General features: G+C 37.9%; 1 protein-coding gene across 6 annotated transcripts in view; it reads right to left on the bottom strand.

The window, feature by feature from the left end:
* FHIT (fragile histidine triad diadenosine triphosphatase) overlaps window positions 1–24,881 on the bottom strand; it is a 1,253,474-nt gene that overhangs the window by 959,152 nt on the left and 269,441 nt on the right. The window lies entirely within an intron of this gene.

Here is a 24,881-nt window from a genome sequence, read left to right as displayed (position 1 = left end):
CTGGGAACAAAAGCCTTTCTGTGTTCCCAGTTTCTTATTTTCTGGGTAAAGGCTTCAGCCTCCTAGACCTTCCTGAAGCAGATTCAAACAGTTATAGTCAGGGAAGTGAGGGAACACAGAAAGAAAGGAGGAACAATCAAGAAACTATAGTGCAGCTATTAAAGTAAGATCCTGGCTCCTGCTCAAGGGATGTATGTAACAATATATGAGCTCTTCTGCAGGCCCTCCCCCTACACCCCCCCAACCCCGTGAAGGACAGTGACTTCAGGCTGAGCCACAAGATTCCTGGAACACTGCCTTGATACCTCACCACCAACCAATCAGAAGAAAGTCACATGCCCTGCAGCCCTCACCCCAAATTTTTACTATAAAAACAACCAGGGAGTTCAGGGGGGTTTTTTTGACCGTGAGCCACCCGAACTCCTTGCTTGGCCCTGCAATAAACCTTTTTCTGCTCCAAACTACGTTTCAGTTTGTTCGGCCTCATTGTGTGTTGGGCACATGAACTTGCATTCGGCAACATAAGTGCCCTCACAATAAAGAGATAACTGAATAAATTCCCCTATATGGGAGAATAACATAGTCATTAAAATTATGTAGACTTTGTAATATGGGGTTTACAATATAGATATAGTGAAAGGATATGTAACTATGAAAATACAATTATGTTAAAATATTCAAGCATGGATAAACTATAACATTGTCCACAAAGATTTAACTGCACAGTTGGGTTATGGGAAATACCTGTTTTTGTCTTTAAAGAAATCTCTGTTATCCAGATTTTGCACAATGGGAATATATTATTTTTAAAGGTAGAAAAAATACATTCATTAAATTTAGTTCCACTTAAGTATGCAGCCAGTATTTACTTATTATCCATTATGTGGAGGCCAAGAAAGACATCCTCTTCCCTAATAGCTTTCTTTGCAAGACAAGATTTCATGGATTTAGGCAATATTGGCATTATTTTTTTCTTGCCAGCAAGAATAACTTGTACTAAGCCAGGAAGCCACCTCTCTCAAAGCCATCCTTTATGTCTGATGATCACCACTGTACCTGAATAGCTCCAGTGTTGACTCTTCCTTGTTTGGCCCAAGGCCATGCCCATCTAAGGAGCCATGCTGGGCAGGTACCTTCCAACCAAATTGAGGTCAAGGATCCCATCCACAATCACTAGACTATCACAAACCAAGAGAGAGAAATCAAGCAGCTACATAGGAGTTAGCACAAGAAATCAAAGTCAGGTAGAAATCCCAGCAGGGTAGTATACAATTTATATTTCCCTAGTGAGGCCCATTCTAGCATAATGGGAAAGCTTTATTGTTGTCAGTACGTCAAAACTGAATTCTCCTGAATGCTGGGCTGCCCTGAAATCAACACTTAGGTCCTGACACCTTCCCAATTCATCCTCACCAACTGCATCAAATATCCAATATGCTTTTTTGGAAGGTGATTTTTGTTTGGTTTGATTTATTTGGCTTATGAAACTCAAGATGACAAAGGGTGAAATCTCTTCTTAACCCATTTGTAATTAACCAAGTCAGAAAATGCTATAGCTAGATACAATGAAACACTAATATACATTAGTTCCAAAAGGTTTTATTTCAGATAGGTCTTATCAGACACTTTCTCCCCTGTGCCAAAACTACACACACATTTATTTCAGCAGAGACCCCATCCTTTCCCAAGCAAAGGTCCTCAACGCAGCTTCAGGGACACAAACAATTATGGGATCTATAGGAGGGACGAAGCATGTGAATTCTGTCACTCATTGACCAGTAGTGATACAGGAAAAAGTGGGGAGCTTGAAAGGATGGCCGGGTCCCAGGTCTCAGTTGAGTCCCTATGATGCGCCCCACCAAGAGAGGGTCCTTGGCTTTGCACAGTTAAGAATTCAAGAGCAAGCCATAGTTGAGTAAGACTTATTTAGAGAGATGTACACAGGGTTGGGGGGCAGAGGTTAAAGTAAAGGTAGATACACACTCTATAGAGTGTGAGCTGTCTCACAAGGCAAGAGAGAGAGAGAGAGCACATGATCTTGATCTTGCTGCTTTTTATGTGTTAAAAAGTGAGGATTATTCCAACTACTTTGAGGGAAGGGCAGGGATTCCCAGGAAGTGGGCCACCACCCTTTCTTTGACCTTTCATGGTTAGCTTTGGAACTGTCATGGTGCTTGTAGGTGTGTCATTCACCATGCTAGTACATTACAATGTGTATAATGAAGCTCAAGGTCCACTGGAGGTCAAATCTCCCACCATCTTGGGCCTCCAGGTCTATTAGGAGTTGATTTTTCCACCATCCTGTGTCATTCCTTTAATGGCTACGTCCTGCCCTCTTCCTTCCTGCCTCACTAGAACCCAATTTCACAGGGACGGGTAAAACAATTTTGTTAGGCAAGAGATAATGTGGGATTGGTGAATGCCTCTGAGAGTCATTTGGGTGCAAGAGTTAAAGAGAATGAAATAGGCAGTTTTCTAGCTATCTTGAATTAGAGATGAAATACATTCACTGCGTCTGGAAAGTTAGGATCCCTGATACACAAGGCTCTGTGGCCTGGCAAACATTTGAAAGACTAAAGACTTTGGGGCCGTTAGTGTTTCTTTAAACATTTTATTTTGAAAAAATAAATTCAAAACTATAGAAAACTTGTAAAAATCATACTGTGAACTTCCATACACCATTCCCTAGATTCATCAATTGCTATGATTTTGAAATGTTTATTTTATCTCTTCCTCCCCATCTCCACCCTCTCCCTCAACTGAAAAGAAAAAAATAATTTTCTAAACTACTTGAGTATAAGTGCTGGAAGGTTTCCACAATATGGTCTCAGAAAACCACTCCAAAACAGTATATTCAGTACCCACTTTGACAGGATTATTTTGAGCTAAAGGCAACCTAGAACCTGCAAAGGAAAAAGCTCTTTACCTCCGTCTGCCTAAAAATTTATAAAGGACATTTCCATTCGTAAAGATGTCTTCTTACCGAGAAGAGAGCTACTTCTGGAGACAACTTTATCACCTGAGAGACTCTTACCTGCGTTAACCAGGTAACTTTTTTTTACTGTACATTTCCTTTCCTACTAAAATAGAGCAGGATCCTGTGGGGTCCTCCCTGGTACAACTCCTTTCTGTGTCCCTCATTTCTACTTAGTAGGAAATAGGCTTCATTCCAAGTACTTGACCTTCCCTAAATTCCAAAGGACAGATTAAGTTACTGTCAGAGAAAGGAGGGAGCTGAGGGAGGAACAGTCAAGAAACAATAGCACAGCCTTGGGGCAGGGAGGGACCTGTTTCTTCCTCAAGGAATAGATATAACAACATCTTTCAGTTATGCTGCAAGAATTAAGGCCTCAACCCAAGTGGAAGATGGTAACTTCTAGCTGAGCACAAGATTCCTGGAACAACTCCCTGTTACCTCACCATCAACCAATCAGAATAAAGTCACACACCCTGCTGCCCTCATCCCAAATTTTGCCTATAAAAACTCCTCCTCAAAAGCCATTGGGGAGTTTGGGTTTTTCAAGCACAAGCTGCCCATCTTCCTTGCTTGGCCCTGCAATAAACCTTTCTCTGCTCCAAACTCCATTGTTTTGGTTTGTTTGCCCTCACAGTGCATCAGGCACACAAACTTTTGTTCAGTAACACTATCTCCCCATAATTTGCCCCCACACTCTTGCCCAGAAGTCCCAAATCTTTTTCTTTGTTTATACCAGGATGGTATATAAGCCTCAATCATCTGGCCACCTCCTGGAGCCACATTCTTCTTTGTGCATTCCAGTGCCAGTGCACGGATACATAGCGGAGCAAAGTTTGCCACCCCAAAATACGCCTCTTCGGCACTAGGTTTATTTTTAAATGCTTATCTTTAAGAAATAGCAGACACACAAGAAGTTCTGAAAACCAAGTAGGAGTTACTCTTCTATAAGAAACATTTACATTTATAAGGGAAATCTCTATTTGTAAAGCATCTCCCTTGCTGTACCAGGCCAAATCTCTAGAAATTCTTATCAATGGAGAAGGCAAGGGCTTAAATCTGCATTACAGCATTACCCTTGTTTACTGTGCTTTTCCAGCTAACCTACCATAACTGACTCTCCCCACCCTCAACATCCTCTTTTTATTCAGCTGAAGATGGTATTTAAGGTGAGAGCTTCTGCCATTTTGGTTAGTCAGTTCTCCAGGGTCTCTCCCATGCATCTATGTTATTAAACTTTTGTTTGACCCCCTTCTGTTAATCTGCCTCATGTCTTTTTAATTCTTAGACCAGCCAGAAGAACTTAGAAGGGTAGAGGAAAATTTCTTCCTCCTTGACACATACATAAGTAATTAAAACTGTTTTTTTCTTTTGTTATCAACTGTTTTTGTTTTGTTTCTTTTGTTGACTGTTTTGACAGTTTGTCTTGAGGGCCTCGGCCACTGAACCTAGGAGGGGAGAGGGAAATTTTTTTTTCTTCTCCTGTAGTGTGGTATCAAAATCTTCTAAAAAATAAGGACAATCACATAACTACTGCACAGTGATCAAATTCAAGGAACAATGATAAAATATTATCTTACATAGTCCATATTTACATTTCTTCAGTCCCAAGAACGTCTTGCATGTCCATTTTCCCCCAGTCCAGGATTACGTTGCTTTTAATTGCCCTCTTTGGTCTTCTTGAATCTTATGTAGTTCCTCCAGACTTTCTTTCCCTATAATGTCATTAACACTTTTGAAGAGGACAGATCTGTGCTTTCTAAGACATGTTTGCTAGTCTGATTGTTTCCTCAGGATTAGATTCATATTACACATTTTAAAAGGTATACAACTTAAGAGATTTTATGTCTTTCTTACTGCATTATATCAGGACGCCCTGATGGAATTTATTCCCATTGTTGGTGATGTTAACTTTGATCCTTTGGATAAAGTGGTATCTGTCAGATTACTCCCAGTGTGTGTCTGTGTGTGTGTGTGTGAGAGAGATAGAGACAGAGAGAAACAGTGCAGGACTCTGTGGGGGTCCTCCCTGGTCCTACCCTGATAGGAAGGTAAGTAGGTAGGTAGGAAGGTAAGTAGGTAGGTAGGCAGGTAGGGAGGTAGATAGATAGACAGACAGATGGAGGGACATTTTTATTTCTTCTTCTTTCTTACATTTTATGTAGCACATTATATATATATATTCCTTTGTACTTTGCTTTTTGCATTAACAATATCTCTGAGAATCACTCCATATCAATTTGTAAGGATTCTTCTAATTCTATTTGACAGCACTCCACTATAAGAGTTGTACCATGACTCAGTCAAAGAATCTATATACAGGCATTTAGGATGTTTCCAATTTTTTATAAGTACAGACAATAATGCGTAACTCTTCTTATGAGTGAAATTGAACATATTTTCATATGCTTAAAGACCATTTTATATCAATTTTTGTGAATTTCCCACTTTTCTTTTGGTTTTTTGGATTCTTTTTTATTCCTCAATTTGTAATTTGTAATAACCCTTCAAGTCATACATTAGGAATGTTAGCTCTTTGTCAGCAATATATCTTGTAAATACTTTCCCCCAGCTTATCACTTACGGTGTGACTTCACTTTTTGCCATGCAAAAAAAAAAAAAAAAAAGCTTAAGGACATTTTTTAATTATACACAGTCACATTTTATTGTATTTGAATTCAGAATTATAGAAAGCCTTTCCTTGTGCCCATGTTATAAAGGAATTTCCCTATCTGCTACTTTTAAAGAGTCCCTCACTATAGTATACAAAGGCCTATGTATAGGAATAAAATACTATTTGCCTACTGACCTCAGGGCAGATTCAAAGATGCATAAACTATTTCTGCAGGCCTTTCATCTCCTAAGAGCTAGTTTTCATTTTCCCTAACCTCAGGCTTCCCCTGCAGGCCAGCTTCACTGGAGAGCTTGTGAACTAAACCTAAATTACTAAAGATACTACTCACCCATCAAAACCACAGGAATCTTTCTGTAGAGCAAATAATAATTTATAGTGCAAACCTGTTTCATAATTATAAACTTTTATAAAGCAAGGATCACCTGAATTATATTTTATTGTCTCTCACTGGTGTGCCTTTTCTCTTATTATTTTTATTATCAAGGAATCCATGTTTATTATAGGAAAAAACTAAAGTCAAGTAAAAACCAAAATGTTCGAACTGCTAATATTTTAGAATATATTACTATATCAATATATACCTATTTAAAAACTTTCCATTCGATAAGACTATATTTACTATACTTGCTATCTTGTAATTTATTTTTATTTTCACTTAACATAAAAATCCATGCTATTGAGTTGCCAACAGCAGCATTTTTAAAGGCTACATGGTATTCCAGTGTATAAAGTGTAGGGGAGTGTAGGGAAGTAAAATTTGACACCCCAAAATGTCTCTGTGGCATGCAGCTTATTTCCAGCTGAAAGCAATCAAAGCCAAAAAGAGTCAGGAAGAAAATTTAACCTTTCCCCTAACTGCTACAAGCATGTAGCTAGAGGGCCTATTCCCAGAATAGAGCTACCATCATGTAGTAGAGAATAACCTTTGTTTTGTTGGAGGTTTACAGGAACACCATGACCTAGCCCACGGGGATGGCTGCTAGAACTAAGAATGCCTGCAGCAAGAAGATTGCAATAATCAACCACACCCCCTCCCTTATTTTCCCTCATCTTCCCGTATTTTTCGTATAAAAGGAGCTTATATTCTGACTAGAGCAGGATGGTTCTCCAGGACATCAGTCTGCCATCCTTTCGGTCTGCCAGCTTTCCGAATAAAGTCACTATTCCTTGCCCCAACACCTCATCTTCCGATTTATTGGCCTGTCGTGTGGCGAGAAGAACGAGTTTGGACTCGGCAACAATTTGAGATACCTGCAAAGAATGTAGGCTAGATGTGATGGGAGCAGGGTCTGGTGATCAAGTCCACTTTGTGATCCATTGTCTCCACATGGCACAGCAAACATCTGTTTACCAACCAATTGCTTTTCTATCTCCATGTCAATCGTCTTCCTTCCCTTTGAAGTCCCAAGCCATTACCCTCAGTGTCTTCTTTCGTCTTTAGCTGAAGGTGCTATTTAAGGGGAAGATTTCAGCCATTTTAGCCCACTACTCAGTTTTCCTGGGCCTCTGAGATGTATACAAGCTATTAAACCTTTCTTTGACTTTCTCCTGTTAATCTGTCTCATGTTGATTTAATTCTTAGAACAGCCAGAAGAACCTAGAAAGGTAGAGGAAAATTTCTTCCTCCCCAACAAAAGACAGAAAATATTTAACCGCGTATTGTGCACTTAGGATGTTTGGTTCTTGTTTTTAATATAAACAGCTCTAAAATAAAATTACTTGAAGATACATGCCTTTGTGAATTTGCCCAAATATTTCTTTAAGATAAATATATAGACACAGAATTGTTGGATCAAACAGTATACAAGATCTTCTTTATATACACAGCTGAGATGCCACCAGCAGTGTTTGAAAATAACTGTTCCCTTCACCCACATCTCACCCACTTAGCGTTACCACTCTTCCTAATTCCTTTTTATCTCGATTTCTTAACACAAGCCTGAACAGCAATGAAAAGCTCCACAAAAGCACAAGACAAGCAAATTTAGATCAAAACATTACTGGATGTGTGTCTAAAACATTGTAAAACTCCTCCCAGGCTATAAATCCTCTATTGAAACATCTGAGAAACCACTTCATTCAAAGATGAGTATTTTTATACTCTGCCTACACAGCTCACTCTTTAAGACCTAAAAATCTGGTGTAACTTCCTAACATCCCTTCACATTTAGTAGAAGCCTAAGCTTGGTTCTGATTATACATAAATATGAAGGTTGCTAGCCAGGAAGCACAGACCTAAGGAAGTTGTGGGAAGAAACTTATGTGAAAGCTTCTCCCATCAGGGCTGTACTAATTAAAACTCCATGATAATTCTCCCTCGTCAGTTACTGGCTAAACACATTTGCCTTAGAAATTTTCACTTCAGGTTCTAGTCTAATGGCCCACACTTCTAAATTACACTTTTAATTGAAAAGCAACAACATGGAATTTTTTTTTTTTTCCACAGCCATCTGTGCTTTCCCAAGAACATGTGACTGCTACCAATAAATCTACCACTTTGCACACCCCAGTCTTTCTGTTTAGGGTTCAAAAAGCTTAGGAAAATAATGCCGGTCCACAAAAACAGTACGTGATCATAAACACTTGCTTTAAAATTCAATGTTTGGTGTGTGAAGCTTCTTAACAAGTGTTTATGAAACTGCATAATTTCAAAGCCTGAAGTGGTATATTGCAATGTTTTCCTGGGAGTTGATCACATTTGCATATCCTTTTACACTTCCTGTGAAATTAATATTGCCTTTTGTATCTTGAACTTAGCTAATATAACTTGCCATTTTTACTTTTCATTGCTATGAGTAATACAGAGTGAACCCCCAAAGGGACCCCTGCAATGCCTACATAAGCTTTATTCTCTCACTGTTACATTTTTTCATATGAATACATTAAATCAAGATTAATAAACCTTTGCAGAATTCACTGGTCTTGCAAAAAGGCAAGATTCATAATGGTAAAAGCTGCCCAGTGAATAACAGAAATCTGCTTCTAAAACTGGAGCCAAAGGCCAGAGTTCACAGAGTTCTAACCACATCCAACAGCATGCCGGAAGTCCGTCACCAAGAAGGAAACATTCCAACAATTGCTCAATGTCTATGCAGGGGTGCTTCACCACCAGGATACCAAATCCCAGCTGGTGATAACTGGACTGCTTTCTTTCAAGGATACATCTTTGTCAGATGTTAAAATCTGACCATGATTTCAGGATTTATAAAATTCTAGCTAAGATGGGGACAAGGGGGAAATGGGATTGAAATCAAAGGAAGAGGATGGTAGAGGCTGAGAAGAGTATCAGGAGTAGCTGAGAAGCTCTACCACGCAAATCAAATGCACAAAAGGGAAATCTCGGGAAATACTGATATGGAGCAGGACCTTGTGGGGTCCTCTCTAGTACGAATCTTTCCACAGCCCCTGTTTCTTATTTGTAGGAAATAGAGTTCATTCAGCCTCCCTGACATTCTCTGAGTCTCAAAGGGCAAATTCAAACAGCTGCTAATCAGGGAAGGGAGGGAATGAAGAAACAAAGGAAGAACAGTCAAGAAACAATAGTGCAGGAGTTGGGGTATAGCTCGGTGGTCAAGTGTGTGCTTCCCATGCACAAGGTCCCACGTTCAATCCCCATTACCTCCATTAAAAATAAATAAATAATGTGTGAAACCGCCTGCCACAGTACCTGACACAAAGTAGTCAATAAACGACAATGTTAAAAACAAAAAAAAAAAAAGAAAGAAAGAAACAATAGTGAAGTCTTGGGGCAGGACCCTGGTTCCTTCTCAAGGAATAGACATGGTATCTTTGAGTTCTTCTTCCGGAACTAAGGCAGGAATCCCTGCCTCTTGTTTATAGAAAAGTCGAAGTCTCCCAGGCCTTAGATGGTTTTGGGGGGACACAGGGTCCACCAGATTGCTGGCATTCTGCTTAAAAGCAAGTTTCCTTTTTGTTCCCAAGGCTGTTGCCCCCAGGATCATACCCTGCCCCTCCCTCAAATAGAAACCAATTACTCTTATCTAAGTCTCAGGAGGCAGCTGCAAAGAGAAGAAAAAAGAGCTGGTTAAAGCCAACTGAGCACAAGGTGGCAGAGGATTTGACTTCTAGTGGAATTTGAGCCTCATTTATATGCCCATTATAATGTATTAGCATGCTAAATGACACACCCACTAGCACCATGAAAGTTGACAATTCCCATGATAACAACCAGAAAAGCCCATACAAGGACAGAAGACAAAGCGATTGGCTCCATCATACCCAGAAGGAAGACATGATGGCAGAATCCTCCCATAAAAGTCCACGAGGACCAAGCCACAGCTGGAGTTTTCTTAACTGCCCATCTTGGCTGATGGCTCTCCACTCAAGCACCTTTTCCCACTACTTGAGTGCCTCTCTCACCTTTTCCCTGCTTGAGGACCTTCTCTCCTTTATCTTTTTTGAGAAATAAGGCAGCCTTTTCACTTTTTCTCTCTGTCTCTGCTGCGAATTCTTTCACAGACAGTGGCAAAGACCCACACTTTGGTGGGCCTCCTAATTTAGGGGGTCTCACTATGTGCTAACAATACCACATACCACACTAGACAAAGGTCACTAGAAGCCTCAAAAGATCCTCTCCCACTCATTTGCCCTGTAGTGGAGGAAAGATAATTTTCTCTTCTGAGTTTCTAGGGTGAGATCCCTATAAAATGAGATTTAAAGGAGAAAGAAATTTTTAATTACATATACTTAATGGGAGCCCCACAAAGATATGAGACTCAAAAGGAAGCCCAGAGGACTGAGGGCTGAGTGAAGGAAAAGAGTAGGAGTCTGGGGCTTCAAAGAGGGGAAAGGAGTTAGTTCAAAGGAAGGTGAGAGGAGATGTTTGGAAAACAAAGGCTGTCCTGCCAGGCAGATAAATATCTCTAGTTAAAAAAAAAGTTCTCTCTGGCAATAGCTATCTTCCCATTCTAACGTTTCTAAGTTTCCTTTACAAATGTAGATTTCCCTTACAATGTAGATTTTCCCTACAAAAATGTAGATCTACAAATACAGAATTCTCTAACTTCTACTCTGTTTTCAGAGCTTCTTCTGTGTTGCAGTTTCTGAAAAAAATAATCATCTCAAAATAATTCTTATGCCAAAGAGGCTATTTTGGGGTGGCCCATTCTGCTCCCCTTCACCACCATTTGCCCCACCCTCCAACCCCCAGCAGCTGCTTTGCCTAATTGACAATTTAGTCAAGGCCAGGAAACCTAAAAGGTAATCTGAAGGAAAAAGTTGAGGGCAACTTCAAGATACCTGACTATTGGGATAAATACTCTATACCCTGTCAGAAAGTGCTTTCTGCTATGCCTTGTACTGCTCTCATCTTCAATTTGGTCCAGAGGAAGGGTAATGGGATTCAGGGCCAGGATTAGGGTAAGGCAAGTGAGGCACTCACATCAGGTGCAAAATTTAAGGAGTGCTAAAAAAATAAATCTGCTGTAATCAAGATGATACTTCAATGCAATATTTTTAAAAGGCAAAATTAATACAAAAAGTCCATGGTGAACAAAATATCAAAATTTTAAATAAAGATTAATGCCATGCTGGATCACATTTGAGCCTACATATGCACTCCTATTTATATATTTTCATTTATTTATTTAGAAGGTTCATTTTTTTTGAAGGCCACTGAGGCCAGAATTTATTACAATTTCAATTTTCTGGCTTTAATGGATACAAAGTAAATAATACTTTCAACATTTATTTCTTTGCTTATTTCGTTTTCAATGAGGAGAGTTTTTATGTTTGACATTTTCTCATTAGCAGTGATGATCTTAAATAATTTTAAATTAATTTACTTTATTCATTTAATTAACTTCATTTTTCTTTTGTGTCAGGCTATAAGATGGCTTTTATTTAAAATTTTTATATTTTGTTCATCATAGATTTTTTCTTTTTGCATTTATTTGATTTAAAAAATACTCTTGACTTAAAATATTTTTTTCTTAATCACTGAGTATTTTGGCACTCTTAAATCATGCATTGCTTGTTCCATCCAAGTCAAAACTAAAGCTATAGGTTTTTCAGATACAGAACATAAATAACAAAATGACTCCAAATGTGGACGGTAGCACAAGACATGCTAAGCAAAAGAAGTATGTTGCAGAATAATATGTAAGTATGGGTCATTTTGTGAAGGAAAAGCTGGGCTGGTCTAACAAGATAACTCACAGGTCTAGGAATGTGAAGGAGAGGCTGGGCTGGGCTAACAAGATAACTCACAAGTCTAAGTATTGGAATATTGATCTGAGTTCTGCTGGACTAACTTGTAAATCTAAGTTAATCAGTGTTGGTTTGCTGTTTATGTTTTTTTGCTAACCAGCTGGATTTTCAAAGATACATATCTGGCTTTGGAATGTTGGTTTGCTGCCTCCCCACCTTCACTTTTGTGATGATAATGCTGCTAAAGCTGTTCCATGCCTATTGGCCGAATACCCCAAGCTTGTACTTTACCCTATAAAACTTCATGCGCACGTCTTGGAGGTGCTCAGAGCTTCGGAGCAGAAGCCCCTCTGAGCCCGCTGGCGTAATACATCTGAGTACTCCAACCCTCCGAGTGGTGCTTGTTTCTTGACTGGCCTGTCGTTTCCGTAACAATTTGTGCTTAAAATTAAAAAACATAACTCTAAATCATAATATAGTAAATATATATATATATGGTAAAGGATAAAGAATTTAGTCACTAAAGCAAAATGTTCTCAATCATGATGCTGCAAAATAATACATCATAATACATCATACATCAGTTGCTAAAGTAACATATTACTAATAACAACTAAAGTACTACCCTTTGTTAATGTTTGATATCTTTGAAAGGTTATCCCTATGACATTGTGTGATTCTCATTCACTTGTAGCTAGGTACGTTTTCTTAATTGGAGAAAAAATGTACTGGGAATTATAAGCAACCACTGTCAGTTCAAGGGAGTTCATGGGCATCTCAACAACAATATGTTCATGGTAAAAAAACAAACAAACAAAACAAAACAAAAGACAAAAAACAAAAACAGAACTACTAATTTAAGCAGTAATGAGTTCCTATTATATAGGCTAGGATTATGTACTGAGCACTGTTGTTTTGTTTTGTTTTGTTTTAAGGTTTTTTGGTATCTGTTCAATATCCTCTCTTTTTAATAATAGCAAAAAAAAATTTTGTTTGCTTTTTCAGCCAGGGTTAGGTAGGTAAAATTTTAAAACAATAAAATTTGCCTGCTTTAGTGCACATTTCTATGAATTCTGACAAACACATAGAGTCAGATAACCAACACCAAAATCAAGATATAGAACCTCTCCATCATTCCAGAAAGTTCCATCACATATTGCTCTAGTCAAGCCTTCATCTTATTCTCCAGCCCCTGGTAATTACTAATTTGTTTTCTGTTCCCATAATTCTACCTATCCAGAAATATCATATACATGAAATCATAAGTCTTTTGTGTCTGGCTTCTTTCATTTAGTGTAAAGTGTTTGGAACTTACCCATTTGCTGTGTATGTCAGTAACTTACTCTTTTTCATCACAGAGTGTTGTTCTATTGTATGGAAGTATCACAGTTTGAACGAAAAATACTGCAAACCATATCAGTAAACAAAGAATGCCGAAGCCATCAAGCCATCAGCGGCTGCCGCCACCCCCCAGTGAAAACAAGCCTGCAGCCCAGCCTCTGCTGCCACTCACAGTGGTGCACTGTGAGGGGACTCAGAATAAGAAAGGACAGGATACTGGCCCTAGATAGCTAGATGCTTGTCAAAGGAATGAATTCAATGAGCCCAAATATTTGCTTCAACCCATACATAGAAAAGTGCTAAATTCTGTAACTTGAGATGTCTGGTTTTCTTTAGTTAACAAGTAATCTCTTAATGTTCCAACTACCTGGTCTTTGTTGTAAAACTCCTGTATAACCTAGCTCCTCCCCTACCTCATCGGAACAGTCCCTCAGAGCCATCTGAGAGGCTGTCATCCCTGAAGGGGTTCGAGTCCTCAGAAATGTCCGCCAAGTAAAACATAACTCTCAACTTTAAGGCTGTGCATTTAGTTCAGTCAACAGTAATAAGATTTTAATTTTTATTTAGGAGATCACCCACTCTTAGGTCATGTGGCTTGTAAAAGGTTGACCCAACCCTGTTTCCAGGGGTATCCACATTCAGACCTGATCAACCAGTATATTCCATCACCTACACCACAGGGATGAGTTCGGAGGTGGGCACTTGGTCCAGTTTGAACTAATGAAATTCAATGCAAGACCACTGACAGAAATATTGGTTACAAGAAGTTACTGAGCTGGTGTGATGGAAAAAGATATTGAGCTGGTATTTCTGGTAGCTATTCTGCCACCACAGGGGAGCTCCAAGCTTGAGGTAAAGGCCAACAGGAAGCAAAGAAAACCAAGTGGGTGAGACAAAGCCTAACCTAGTCTGAGCAGCTGGATCTGGTCACGCCTAAAGATCTACCCTTAGACTTTTCAGTAGTATGAGTCAATAAAATTCCTTCTAGCCTAAATCAATTTAGGCTCTATTTCTGACTCTTGAAATGAAAATCTCTTAACTCTATAATGTAGAAAGAAATCTTTCATATTCCATCAAACAAGGAGCCTACAAGGGAGTTTTGGAAATAAGACTGGATAAGTGGATTTTACGTCATACGTCCCAGCTTTACCAGCTTACAACTTTGTAAGTCCATGGTCTCAAGGATTCTCTTTATTCCTATAAACCCATATTTCCTCATTTCCAAAGTGGAGAAAATAATTTTCTACCTTCTACAGTATTATTTGGAGGATCAAAAAGACTACGTTGGTTGAGATGCAAAAGGAAAAAGTTATTATGATTATTATATATACAAAATAATTTGTACACAAAAATGAAGCAGCAAGTGATGATGGTAATAAGAGTGAGAATCAAGAGGCATTATAAGGATTAGTGAACAATAACCAGGACTAGTGACATTTATTGAGGGCATGCTTTGTGTTAAGCATTGTGCTAAGTACTTTACATACATTATCTTATTTAACATTCCCAAACTCTAAAAGCCTACTTTTAAATGAGACTTAAATTAAAAAAAAAAAAACAAAACACTTTTTCAGTTAAAATAGTAGCTGGTAGAGAAAAAATAAAAACCCATATCTGGGTCACCAAAGCCAACATACACTTCTAAGTGAGATAAAAGGCATGGAGCAAACACTCTGTAGAGTACAATTCAGTTATTAAAAAACTGTCATCATATAATTAATGTAGCAATTCCTTTATATATAACTGTGCATAATGTATCCAACTCATTAAAATCTGGACAGTCTAGTCATATAATATTATCACGTGGTAATAAGTGAAGCTGTACTATATTTCTAAACATCTGGATTACTAAGCCACTTTTACACATTTAATTCAGTAATTTGGTGTCATAAACACACAGCAAAAATTTATAGGAAAAAAAATGATTGCACACCTGGCACCATGATGGCTCTGAGTGCGACAGGATAGAATGGGGCAGGGCACAGCCATTCAAGGAATGCTACAGCAATTCACATCAAAATGGTGAAAGATTCAACCCCCAGCAGGCCTTGAGGCTCAAGATGATAATAGATTTAACTTCTAGTAGATCTTGAGCTTCATTATATGCTCATTGTAATATATTAACATGGCGAATAACATGCCCACAGGCACCATGGCAGTCCCAAGGCTAGCCACAAAATGTCAGAGAGTGGGAAATGGCCAACTTTCTGGGAATCCCAGCCCCTTCCCCAGGCTACTTAGACTGGTCATTCCACTCATTAGCATATGAAGCCACCAAGCCCAGAAAAACCGGCAACACATCGCCTCATGGCCACTCCTCTCTCCCTCTTTGGAGACAGCCCACATTCTGTCTGTGGAGTGTGTACCTACTTTTAATCTGAGCACCCAATCCCCACACCTCGTGGCCTTTCTCTTTCCTTTCAATGTATCTCTCTGAATAAATCTACCTTTACTCAACTGTGGCTGGCTCTTGAATTCTTTCCTGCACGAAGTCAAGGACCCACAGTTGGCGGGGCATGTCCCAGGGGCTCACCCGAAGCCTGGGACATGGCCCTTCTCACACCCCACATCTGTTTTCCTGCATCACAAGAATTGGACTTATAATGAATAAGTCATGTTTTTCTATCCTATATCCTCCAGAGGATAAGTACCCCAAATAGAACAGTTTCCCAAGTAACCACGATCAAGAAAAAAGACAGCACAGAGGAAACTATAATGAATAAGATATGTCCAGCTGTCTCCAAAAGCTGAGTCTTCCCCTCAGGATCCAAGGAACCCGTAGTCTCTTAGACCTAACAACTTGGCCTATAACCAAAAAGAGTGTCACTTGTTTGTCCTTCCTAGTTTTCTAGCTTTGGTACTCTTCACGTTCTCCAGAGAAAGCCTAATTTTTAAGTCACTCACCATTCCGATCTAGAACTTCTTTTAATTATTCAGTCTTTCAGTTACTCAATGACTTCTATTTGCTCAGCCCTGGGCTAGGGATCCAAAGTCCCAAACATCCCTGCCTAGGACACTAGGAAAGATAAGGAGTCTAGAATCTCCATCTCCCCCCTTTCCTCCAGCCATTGGCTTCTGCTAGAAGGAATCCTTTGAGTTGTGGCAGCCCTTGAGATTCAACATGATTAGTTTTAAAATCGAGGGCAATTATTGTCAAAAATGAAACAAGTGTTGGAAAAAAATTCATTTACAACCTGGATGTGGGGAAATCTTCCTAATTATGACTTAAATCCAAATGTCAAAAAAAAAAAAAAAAGACGGGAAAAGATTGAAAAATTCAATCATATGAAAAATGTAAAAGTTCTTTAGCACAGAAAAAAATACTACAAGCAAAGTCAAAAAACAAATGATTGTTAGGAAAAAGCATTTACCAGATACATTATAGATTAAGCACCAATCACCCTAATATTATTTATATATATATTTATATATATATATTTTTTTTTCCACTTCTTAAAGGGAAAAAATGGATTCAAAAACCTAGTGTTTAGAATGAGCGAAGCAAAGGAACGTGAAGGTTATGAAAAAGGATATAGAAATGGCCTTTAAACATATGAAAGTATGCTTCACTTCACTTACAAGAGAAAGGCAAATTAAAACTACTGCTAAAATTATGACAGTTGTATCACACTGATGTAAGAGGTTACTAACAGAGAGTCCAAAGAGGTGCAACAACTAAACACAAGGTGTAATCTGATTGGACTTATAAAAAACAGAAATAAGGAAAAGGGGACATTACAAGGTACAAGGGACATTAATAGGGACATGAGAATATATTTGATATCAATGTTAAATTTCTTGGGTGTGATAATAGTATTATGGTTACATAGTGATCTTAGGAGAGACAAGGTTAAATGTCAGGTGGAAATGCAAATTCTACAGCTGAACTGAAAATGATTTTTCAGAAGTATATAAATGAGAGAAAGATAACAAATGAACAGTAGTGGTAATATGTCAATAAATAACTAAATTCTTGTGAATTGCACTTGGGTATTTATTGTTCTCTCCTCTCAACTTTACTTAAGTTTTAATATTTTCAAAGTAAAAAGTTGGGAGGAAAATAGTTGGGATAGACACAAAAAAGAAACATCAAGGACAACTAGCATTTTTAAAATGCTCGCTATGTGTCAGGCCCTATTCATAAGGGATGCAGCAGTAACTCATTTAATCCTCATAATTCTGTGTGATTGATGCTAATAATACCTGCATTTTACAGATGAGGAAACTGAATCCTTTAAAGGTAAAACAACTTTGCCCAAGCTAGCAATCAGAGTACTTAGCATTTGAACATAAGAAATTCAGATTCAGAGTTCACAGCCACAATATTTTTCTGCCCTTCAAATAAATAATAAATCAGATTACTGAAACATACTTATTGAATAATATGAAACAATGATTAGTAGAAAAAACATATTAATGAAAACAGCCTAATGATTATACATATCTGGTATTTTCTACATGCCCAACACAGAATTCTAGAGGGTTTAATGGGCTCTGATTAGTTTTTTTCTTTCCTATGCTGGAAAATAAGACCAGCAATAATTGGAGGCCAAAGAACATCCTGGGGTGGGGGGTGATTTTCATAAACATAGCATCTAAAAATTATATGTTCAGTTATGGGTATTATTTTTAAAAGAGAGAATACAGACAAAGTCAAAGAATCAATACTTATAACTAGTAGGTTTAAAGAAAAACAAAGAAAAAGTAACAAAAGTACAGGTGGTTTGTATTATGAGAAAAATGCCATTATAGAGTGGCCCATTTCCCCAGTTGCTAGCCACAAAAGACCCCAGTGCAGTAGAAATTACATCATTAGTCAATTAATCAGTTTTCTCTTACGATGACACAATGGGGTGCCCTCTTTACCTCAAGAGAGTAACCAGCTCACCAATAGTGTCTAAAAAAGAGAAAAGTTAGAAGAATGAAAAAACTGACATAAAAAGCTATGGAGAAGAGAGACTGAAACAGACAAAGGCAGCTGTACTATAAAAGAAAGTGAGAAATGGAACGGGAAATGTCAGGAATCAAAGGTTAAAAGAGAAAAGATAAGGATGAAAAAAAAAAAAAAAAAAAGAAAGATATTGAAGTCTCTTATACAAGGAACCAGTGAAGAGATAAATATCATGACCAGAGTTGAAGCCTGAAAACACAGGGCGACAGACAAAAAGAAGCGGTAATAGCGCCATTCACTCACTCATTTAGTCATTCATTTAACATCAAGAACGTAGATATTTGTGGAGCTCTGAGTCACACAAAAATGAGTAAGCAGGGACCCTTACCCTCAAAGAGCCCAGCTGCTCAACATATTCTCATTTTTGCATGTTTCCATTTTTAAATGTAATTTTAATTATTGATGCCATACTTTAATTAACTGGGGTAGTTAATTTTACAACTCAGCTTGACTGGAACACAGGGTTCCCAGATTAAACATTTCTGGGTGTGTTTTTGAGGGTGTTTCCAGATGAGATTAGCATTTGCTAGATGGGATGCTCCCTGATTCATGAATTGCTGAATAAAGTCAATTAGATCTTCCAAGTCACTAAGGTGAATTTTGTTTTTTAATAGTAGTTAAATTCACCTAAGTCTGAAGCTTCTTAGGGACCATTTATTCTGCCACAAGGACTTAGACTGAAGGAAAAAATTAATAAGAGTGTGTGGAAAAGAAAAGGGCTGTGAGATAAGGAGGGAGCAGAGGAAAATTTACCATGAAGCTATTACAACTTAAGTTTCCAGGCCCTTTTAGAGCAATGTGGTCATTTATAATCTTTTAATAAAGAAGCCTCTCCAAATTATGTCCACACAAAACTTAGATTTACCATTGGAAGAAATATTGTGAATATGCAACAAAGCACCTATAGCCATTCAAGACAAAAGTCAAGTTCACCCTGCAATTACGTGAACCAAAATTCATCCTTTTCTTTTCTTTTGGGATATTGTGAATTGGGTTTTACACACTTGCAAATAAAGGGTAGCAAATACACCACCCCCAAAATATGACTCTTTGGCATAAGCATTATTTTGAGCCGATTATTTTAAGAAGCAGACATAGGAGAAGCTGTGAAAATAGAGTAGAAGTTGCCCTTATCTAAGAGACACATTCATAAAGGAAATCTCCATTTGTAAGCACCTTCCTCTCTGTACTAAGAAGAAAAGGATGACTTTAAATCACAAGAGAATCTTATCAATGGAGAAGGTATTAAATCTATAGAACAAATCTTACCCTTGTTTACCATACTTTTCCTAGTAACCTCAGATATGCCCACCCCAATCCTCCTTACTTTTCTTTTGTCTTTGGCTGAAGATGGTATTTAAGGTAGTAGATGGGCCATCTTGGGGAGTTATTCAGTTTTTCTGGGTTTTGATCATGTATACATGAGGTATACATGTTAATAAATTTCCATTTGTTTTTCTCTTGTTAATTTGTCTTTTATTAGGGTCTTTTATTAAAGGTCTCAGCCAACAATTCATAAGGGTACAGGGAGTATTTTCCCCCCACTATATAACCAAAAGAATTTGGAGATTTTAAGACAACAATAAACTTAACTTCCTGACAGAAAAAAAATGTATGAATCAATACTATTTTCAACTTTCATAGTATATATTACAAGCTATTATTCTGTTTTTGTCCAAATTTCAAAATATGGTTTACAGTAAGTTCCCACATCAGATTTGTAACCAATTTTAAGGAAACAAACCATGGGACAACCATAACACATTTTTAAAGATATTTTTCCAAGATATTTTTCCTTTAATTGGCAATAAATGAAAAAAAGGGATTAAGTTGACACTACAAAAAAATCTCATTTAATGATATCCTTTTGTGTGTTATGTGTTTACCAAACATGTGTTTTTATTTCTTCATTGCACAGAGTACTTACTTTCTATTTTCTACTAAGTTCCACTTAAATTCTCCTCTGTTGGCCAACTTACATGATTGCTAAGGAATCAGTCTTAATACTATGATCTGTGTCAAACCCCCACCAGCAGTGCTTTGTTACCCATAGTCTCTTCAGAACAAATTACATTTGATATCTAAGATTCTTGGAAATCTGCAAGAAAAGCATCTTTAGAAATGTTTCACTTAAGCAAGCCTCTGCTTTCTTATGATTTCTCTTTCAAAAGAGTATTTTAGAAAGTGGTAAAAATTAGTAAAGCATATTCCACACTTTTCTGGTTAGAAACATGTAACTAACAAAGGTCCAGAGATTTCTTCCAGGTGGTGATAGATTTCTTGGTTCTATCTCAAGAATACAAGGAAAATAAAATGTGGTTCTTATTAAATACTTCCCAAAAGCTACTTACAATATTACATTTGTTGGAAAAGTTAGATATTTATCTCAAAAGAAACATGGAATATTTCATGTCCAGAGATCAGGAAGTCAATCAAAATGGACCATTTGTCTTGTAAATGATTCATTCAGAATGACAAAGTAAATCATTGTTGTACAGGAAGTGATCAGGTCTTGTTTTGAAGAACAGCAGGCAGTGGGAGAAAAATGGATTTTGTGATTTGGAAAAATTACTGTTAATTCTGAGCAATGATTCAAGTCCTAATCAAGTTCTGTCACCATCCCCATACATCTTGTCCCTTCACCCAAAGAAGACAATAAAATCTGTTCTGAACTCATCAAAAAACATGCAGCCAAATGACCTCACTTCTGTGCGCACACACACACACACACACACACACACACACACACACACACACACAGTCTTCACCACCACCCTGTTGGAAAACAGCCATCAGCAGTTAGGGTATTTGAGAGCTAAATAAACCTCCTGGCCAGACGTCCTGGTATCTTCATTTAATCCCAAATCAGTACAGGGTAGGTTCTCTGGGGGGCACCGGCTTTGGCACCACAGGGCACTGCCATTTCCAGTGTTGCCAGTTTCTTTAAGCTTCAGGAGAGGACAGAAGAGGCATTCAAACTGACAAGTAAAGAGATGCCCTGGCAGTCTAATTTCAAAGGAGGTTTCATATTGGAGTCTTTTATGGTTTTTAAAAGAAGCATTTTATGCTACTCTGATGGAAACCTCCAAGACTAGTAGCTTCTATCTGAAAAATGCCATAGAGAGTGAAAACAAGTCTGAAGTAAAGGGAGGGGGTAAAATTGTTTTGTTGTAATAGGCAACACACAGTGGAAACAAGAGACTATTGAAGTTTAAAAGAATTATCTATATTTATTCTGGTAAAGACTTTCTTCGTGTCAGCACTTTAAATACCACTGTAAAATGCTGACAATAATAATGTGAATGTTGCTATAAAAAATTAAATCTCCCAATTAATGAGTTTCAAAGGTGTTTCCGCTCCTGCCTTAAACACACACACACACACACACACACATACACACACACTCTCACACACACACACACACACTCTCACACATAGAAGAATGTTTCAGGTATCTCTGTCAGGATCTCCCAAAGTCAACTACACGGTAGGGAAGGAAAATATCTATATTATTACTACCACTAGTACTACCATCACTACTACCCACTACCACTACTTCTACCACAACTACTACTAGTGCCAAGAGACAAGTCAAAAAGAAAGACAGACTCATAGACATAGAATACAAACTTGTGGTTGCCAAGGAGGGGGGGTGGGAAGAGACAGACTAGGATTTCAAAATGTAGAATAGATAAACAAGATTATACTGTATAGCACAGGGAAATATATACAAGATCTTATAGTAACTCATAGCGAAAAAAATATGACAGTGAATATATGCATGTTCATATATAACTGAAAAATTGTGCTCTACACTAGAATTTGACACAACATTGTAAAATGACTATAACTCAATTAAAAAAATGTTAAAAAAAAAAAGAAAGAATGTGAGTGTGAGCCATAATACGCTTAACCTGAAGCCTCAAACTCAAGTGTGCTGGGTTTCTGGTTGGAAGCAATGTGGCAGAGCAGTTATCAGTCTGGACTGTGCAGTCAGATCACACTTGGAATTGAATCCCATCTTAGTCTTTGGGGGACTAGGGCTGGTAACTGATACCTCTCTGAACCCCAGTTTCCTCATCTGCAAAATGGTAACAGTCATATATGTTATAGGAATGAAATGAGGAGATATTTATAGGGCACTTAGTACAGATCCTGGCTCACAACAGAGTACTCTGTATGTAGAAGTAATTGCTATTATTATTATCATAATTAACAGTTGTCACAGAGCATCCCTCTTGGTTAAATAGACACCAAGCTTCAGGGTATAAAGTCACTCTGAGGAAAGTTACTTAAAGAAAATACAACTGGCGTAGTACTTTGGTTGAAAAACATACATTTGTCTGATCGTATACTCCTGGAATTGGAGTGTCTGTTGTGCAGATGACAGAGCCAGTGCTGGATCTAAAATCTCAACAGAAAGGTAAGTTATAACCATCCTGGTTGTAATAAGCAACTTGGTAAACTTGGGATGAACATTCTTCCCTGCTCTGAACTTTTCTACTCAAAATGTGGCCCATGGACCAGAACATCAGTATCACCTGGGAACTTCTTAGAAATAAAGAATCTGAGGCCCCACTTCTAAACCCCTGAATCAGAATTTTAACAAGATCCGCAGGTGATTTGTATGCACATTAAAGCTTGAAAAGCACTACTGTAGACCACAAAATTTAATGTACAACTTAACCCATTTTGGATGTGTTTTCTGTGATCTTTCCTGTATAATAAACTACTCCAAAACTTAGTGACTTAAAATAATAAGAATAAGAACCACTTATTTGCCCTACTTCTTCAGTTTGGGCAGGTCATCTCTCTGGTGGTGTTGACTGGAGCAATCCAGCTGGGACTGCAAGATCCAAGTTGCCTTCCCTTCACTCACATGCCCCTCAGCTACAATGACTGGGGGCTGGCTGAGGCTCTCTCCATAACTTTGTCGTCCTCCAGGACCTCTCTCCCAGTGGTCTCTCTCTTGCTGCCTCATCAGACTTCTGTAGGTGAGATGGCACAGGGCTCCAAGAGAGGGATATCTCCAGCCATCCTAAAGTCTAGACCCAGAACTGGCACAATATTATTTCTGCCATTTCCAATTGGCCAAAGCAGTCAAAACATCAACCAACACTCAAGGGGAGGGGAAAAGGACTTCATCTCTTGATAGGAGAAGAGGGATGCACAGACAGGAATGGATTTGTTGGTAACTGTTTTCTCAGACCAGTTACCACAGGGTGTCTGTTCCTTTTTCACTTCCTTTCTCTCCCTGTTCTTGAGATTGGAAAACATCCATTTCTTTTCTTTTCTTTTTCTTTTCTTTTTTTTTGCAGGGGGAGGTAATTAGGTTTATTTATTTAGTTAGTTTTTTGATGGAGGTATTGGGGATTGAACCCAGAACCTCATGCGTGCTAAGCATGCGCTCTACCACTTGAGCTATACCCTCCCCTCTAAAACATCCATTTCATTTCAATTACACAACTACTGGGAGCATAAGAAATTTTAAGGCCCAATATCTGCCCTCAAGGATATTGTTATAATAAAATTGGTGAAACAAGGCATATATATCTTAAAATTTTAATAACATTAAAATACTGTGATGATAAAATATTCAAGTAGCAGTGCAATATAATAATAGAAATGATGCCCTAAGGCTATGAACTATTCATTGAATTAATTGTGTACACAATAACCACTGTGAATGTTCAGGGAAGGGCATGGAATTGGAGGAGAAGGACCATGGAAGAGGAGGAATGTACAGCCCGAGGAAGATCTGCACAGAGAAAGTAAGATGGATTTCCAAAAAAAATAATAATAATAATAAATTTTTTAAAAGGCCCAATGAAACATACTTGAAGGATAACAGAATTAAGGAGCCAAGGGAATGGGGTCATGGGGACACAAGGCTATGAATGAGTATCTCTGCATGTTCTTGAGTGATGATTATAAACTCAATGTTCCTGAAAGAATTTCCTGCCTCATAATGTCCACCTTTATGTTTCCCCTTAGATATGTTCATAAGCCATTTGTGGAATTCCCACCAGCAATATAACCTTATATTAATAATGAAGAGTTTTTACTAACCTTATAAATTTTACTCTACCTTGTCACGGGGGAGGGAGGACAAACAAACAAAAACGTAGGCATCGTCAAAAGGCAACTTGTAAACTTCACTATCCATTGTATAGCAACTAGCACTTTCGGTGTTGTTAAGCAGCACCTTGTATATTTCACTCTCCCTTAGAAAATAAAAATGGAATGAAAGGTACTGCTTAGAAGAAACATATAAATTTCAATCTCCACTGCAGGAAAATAAGCTCTGATTACACTACACAGTTCATACACCTCAATGTGCCAAACACTTGTTTTATTATACATTCATGTATAATGAGTTGGTTTTCCAGCAACAGAGAATGAAATTTACAAGTTGTTATTTAACTTTTCAGAAATGTATTTTTCTTCCTTCTCTTTTTTCCCCTCCATCCACCCCAAAACATGATGTGAGCAACCACTCATTAGTTCCTTTCACAACAATTATTAAAACAATTTTAAACACTATTATTGGGCTTTATGATACCACATATAATAGTAAATAATGACACAGTTTGTGGCCATACATTTCAAACAATAGCTCTTTAACTTGTTGGGAGTAGGGAGAACTTTTTAAAAGTTGCTAATAAGCATCATTACTAGTCTTTATTTTCTATTTGTTGTTGGAAAGGACCTGGCCTAGGCGTCCAGAAGCTCCCCAGCATTTTCACAAATGCACCCATTAGAAATTCAAAGCCAGTGGATTTGAATGATTTTTACCATTTATTCAAACAATT

The sequence above is a fragment of the Camelus dromedarius genome, chromosome 17 (genome assembly GCF_036321535.1).
Source record: "Camelus dromedarius isolate mCamDro1 chromosome 17, mCamDro1.pat, whole genome shotgun sequence".
Classification (NCBI taxonomy): Eukaryota; Metazoa; Chordata; class Mammalia; order Artiodactyla; family Camelidae; genus Camelus; species Camelus dromedarius.
The sequence above is the reverse complement of the archived record's forward strand: the minus strand, read 5'-3'. Positions and strand labels throughout refer to the sequence as shown.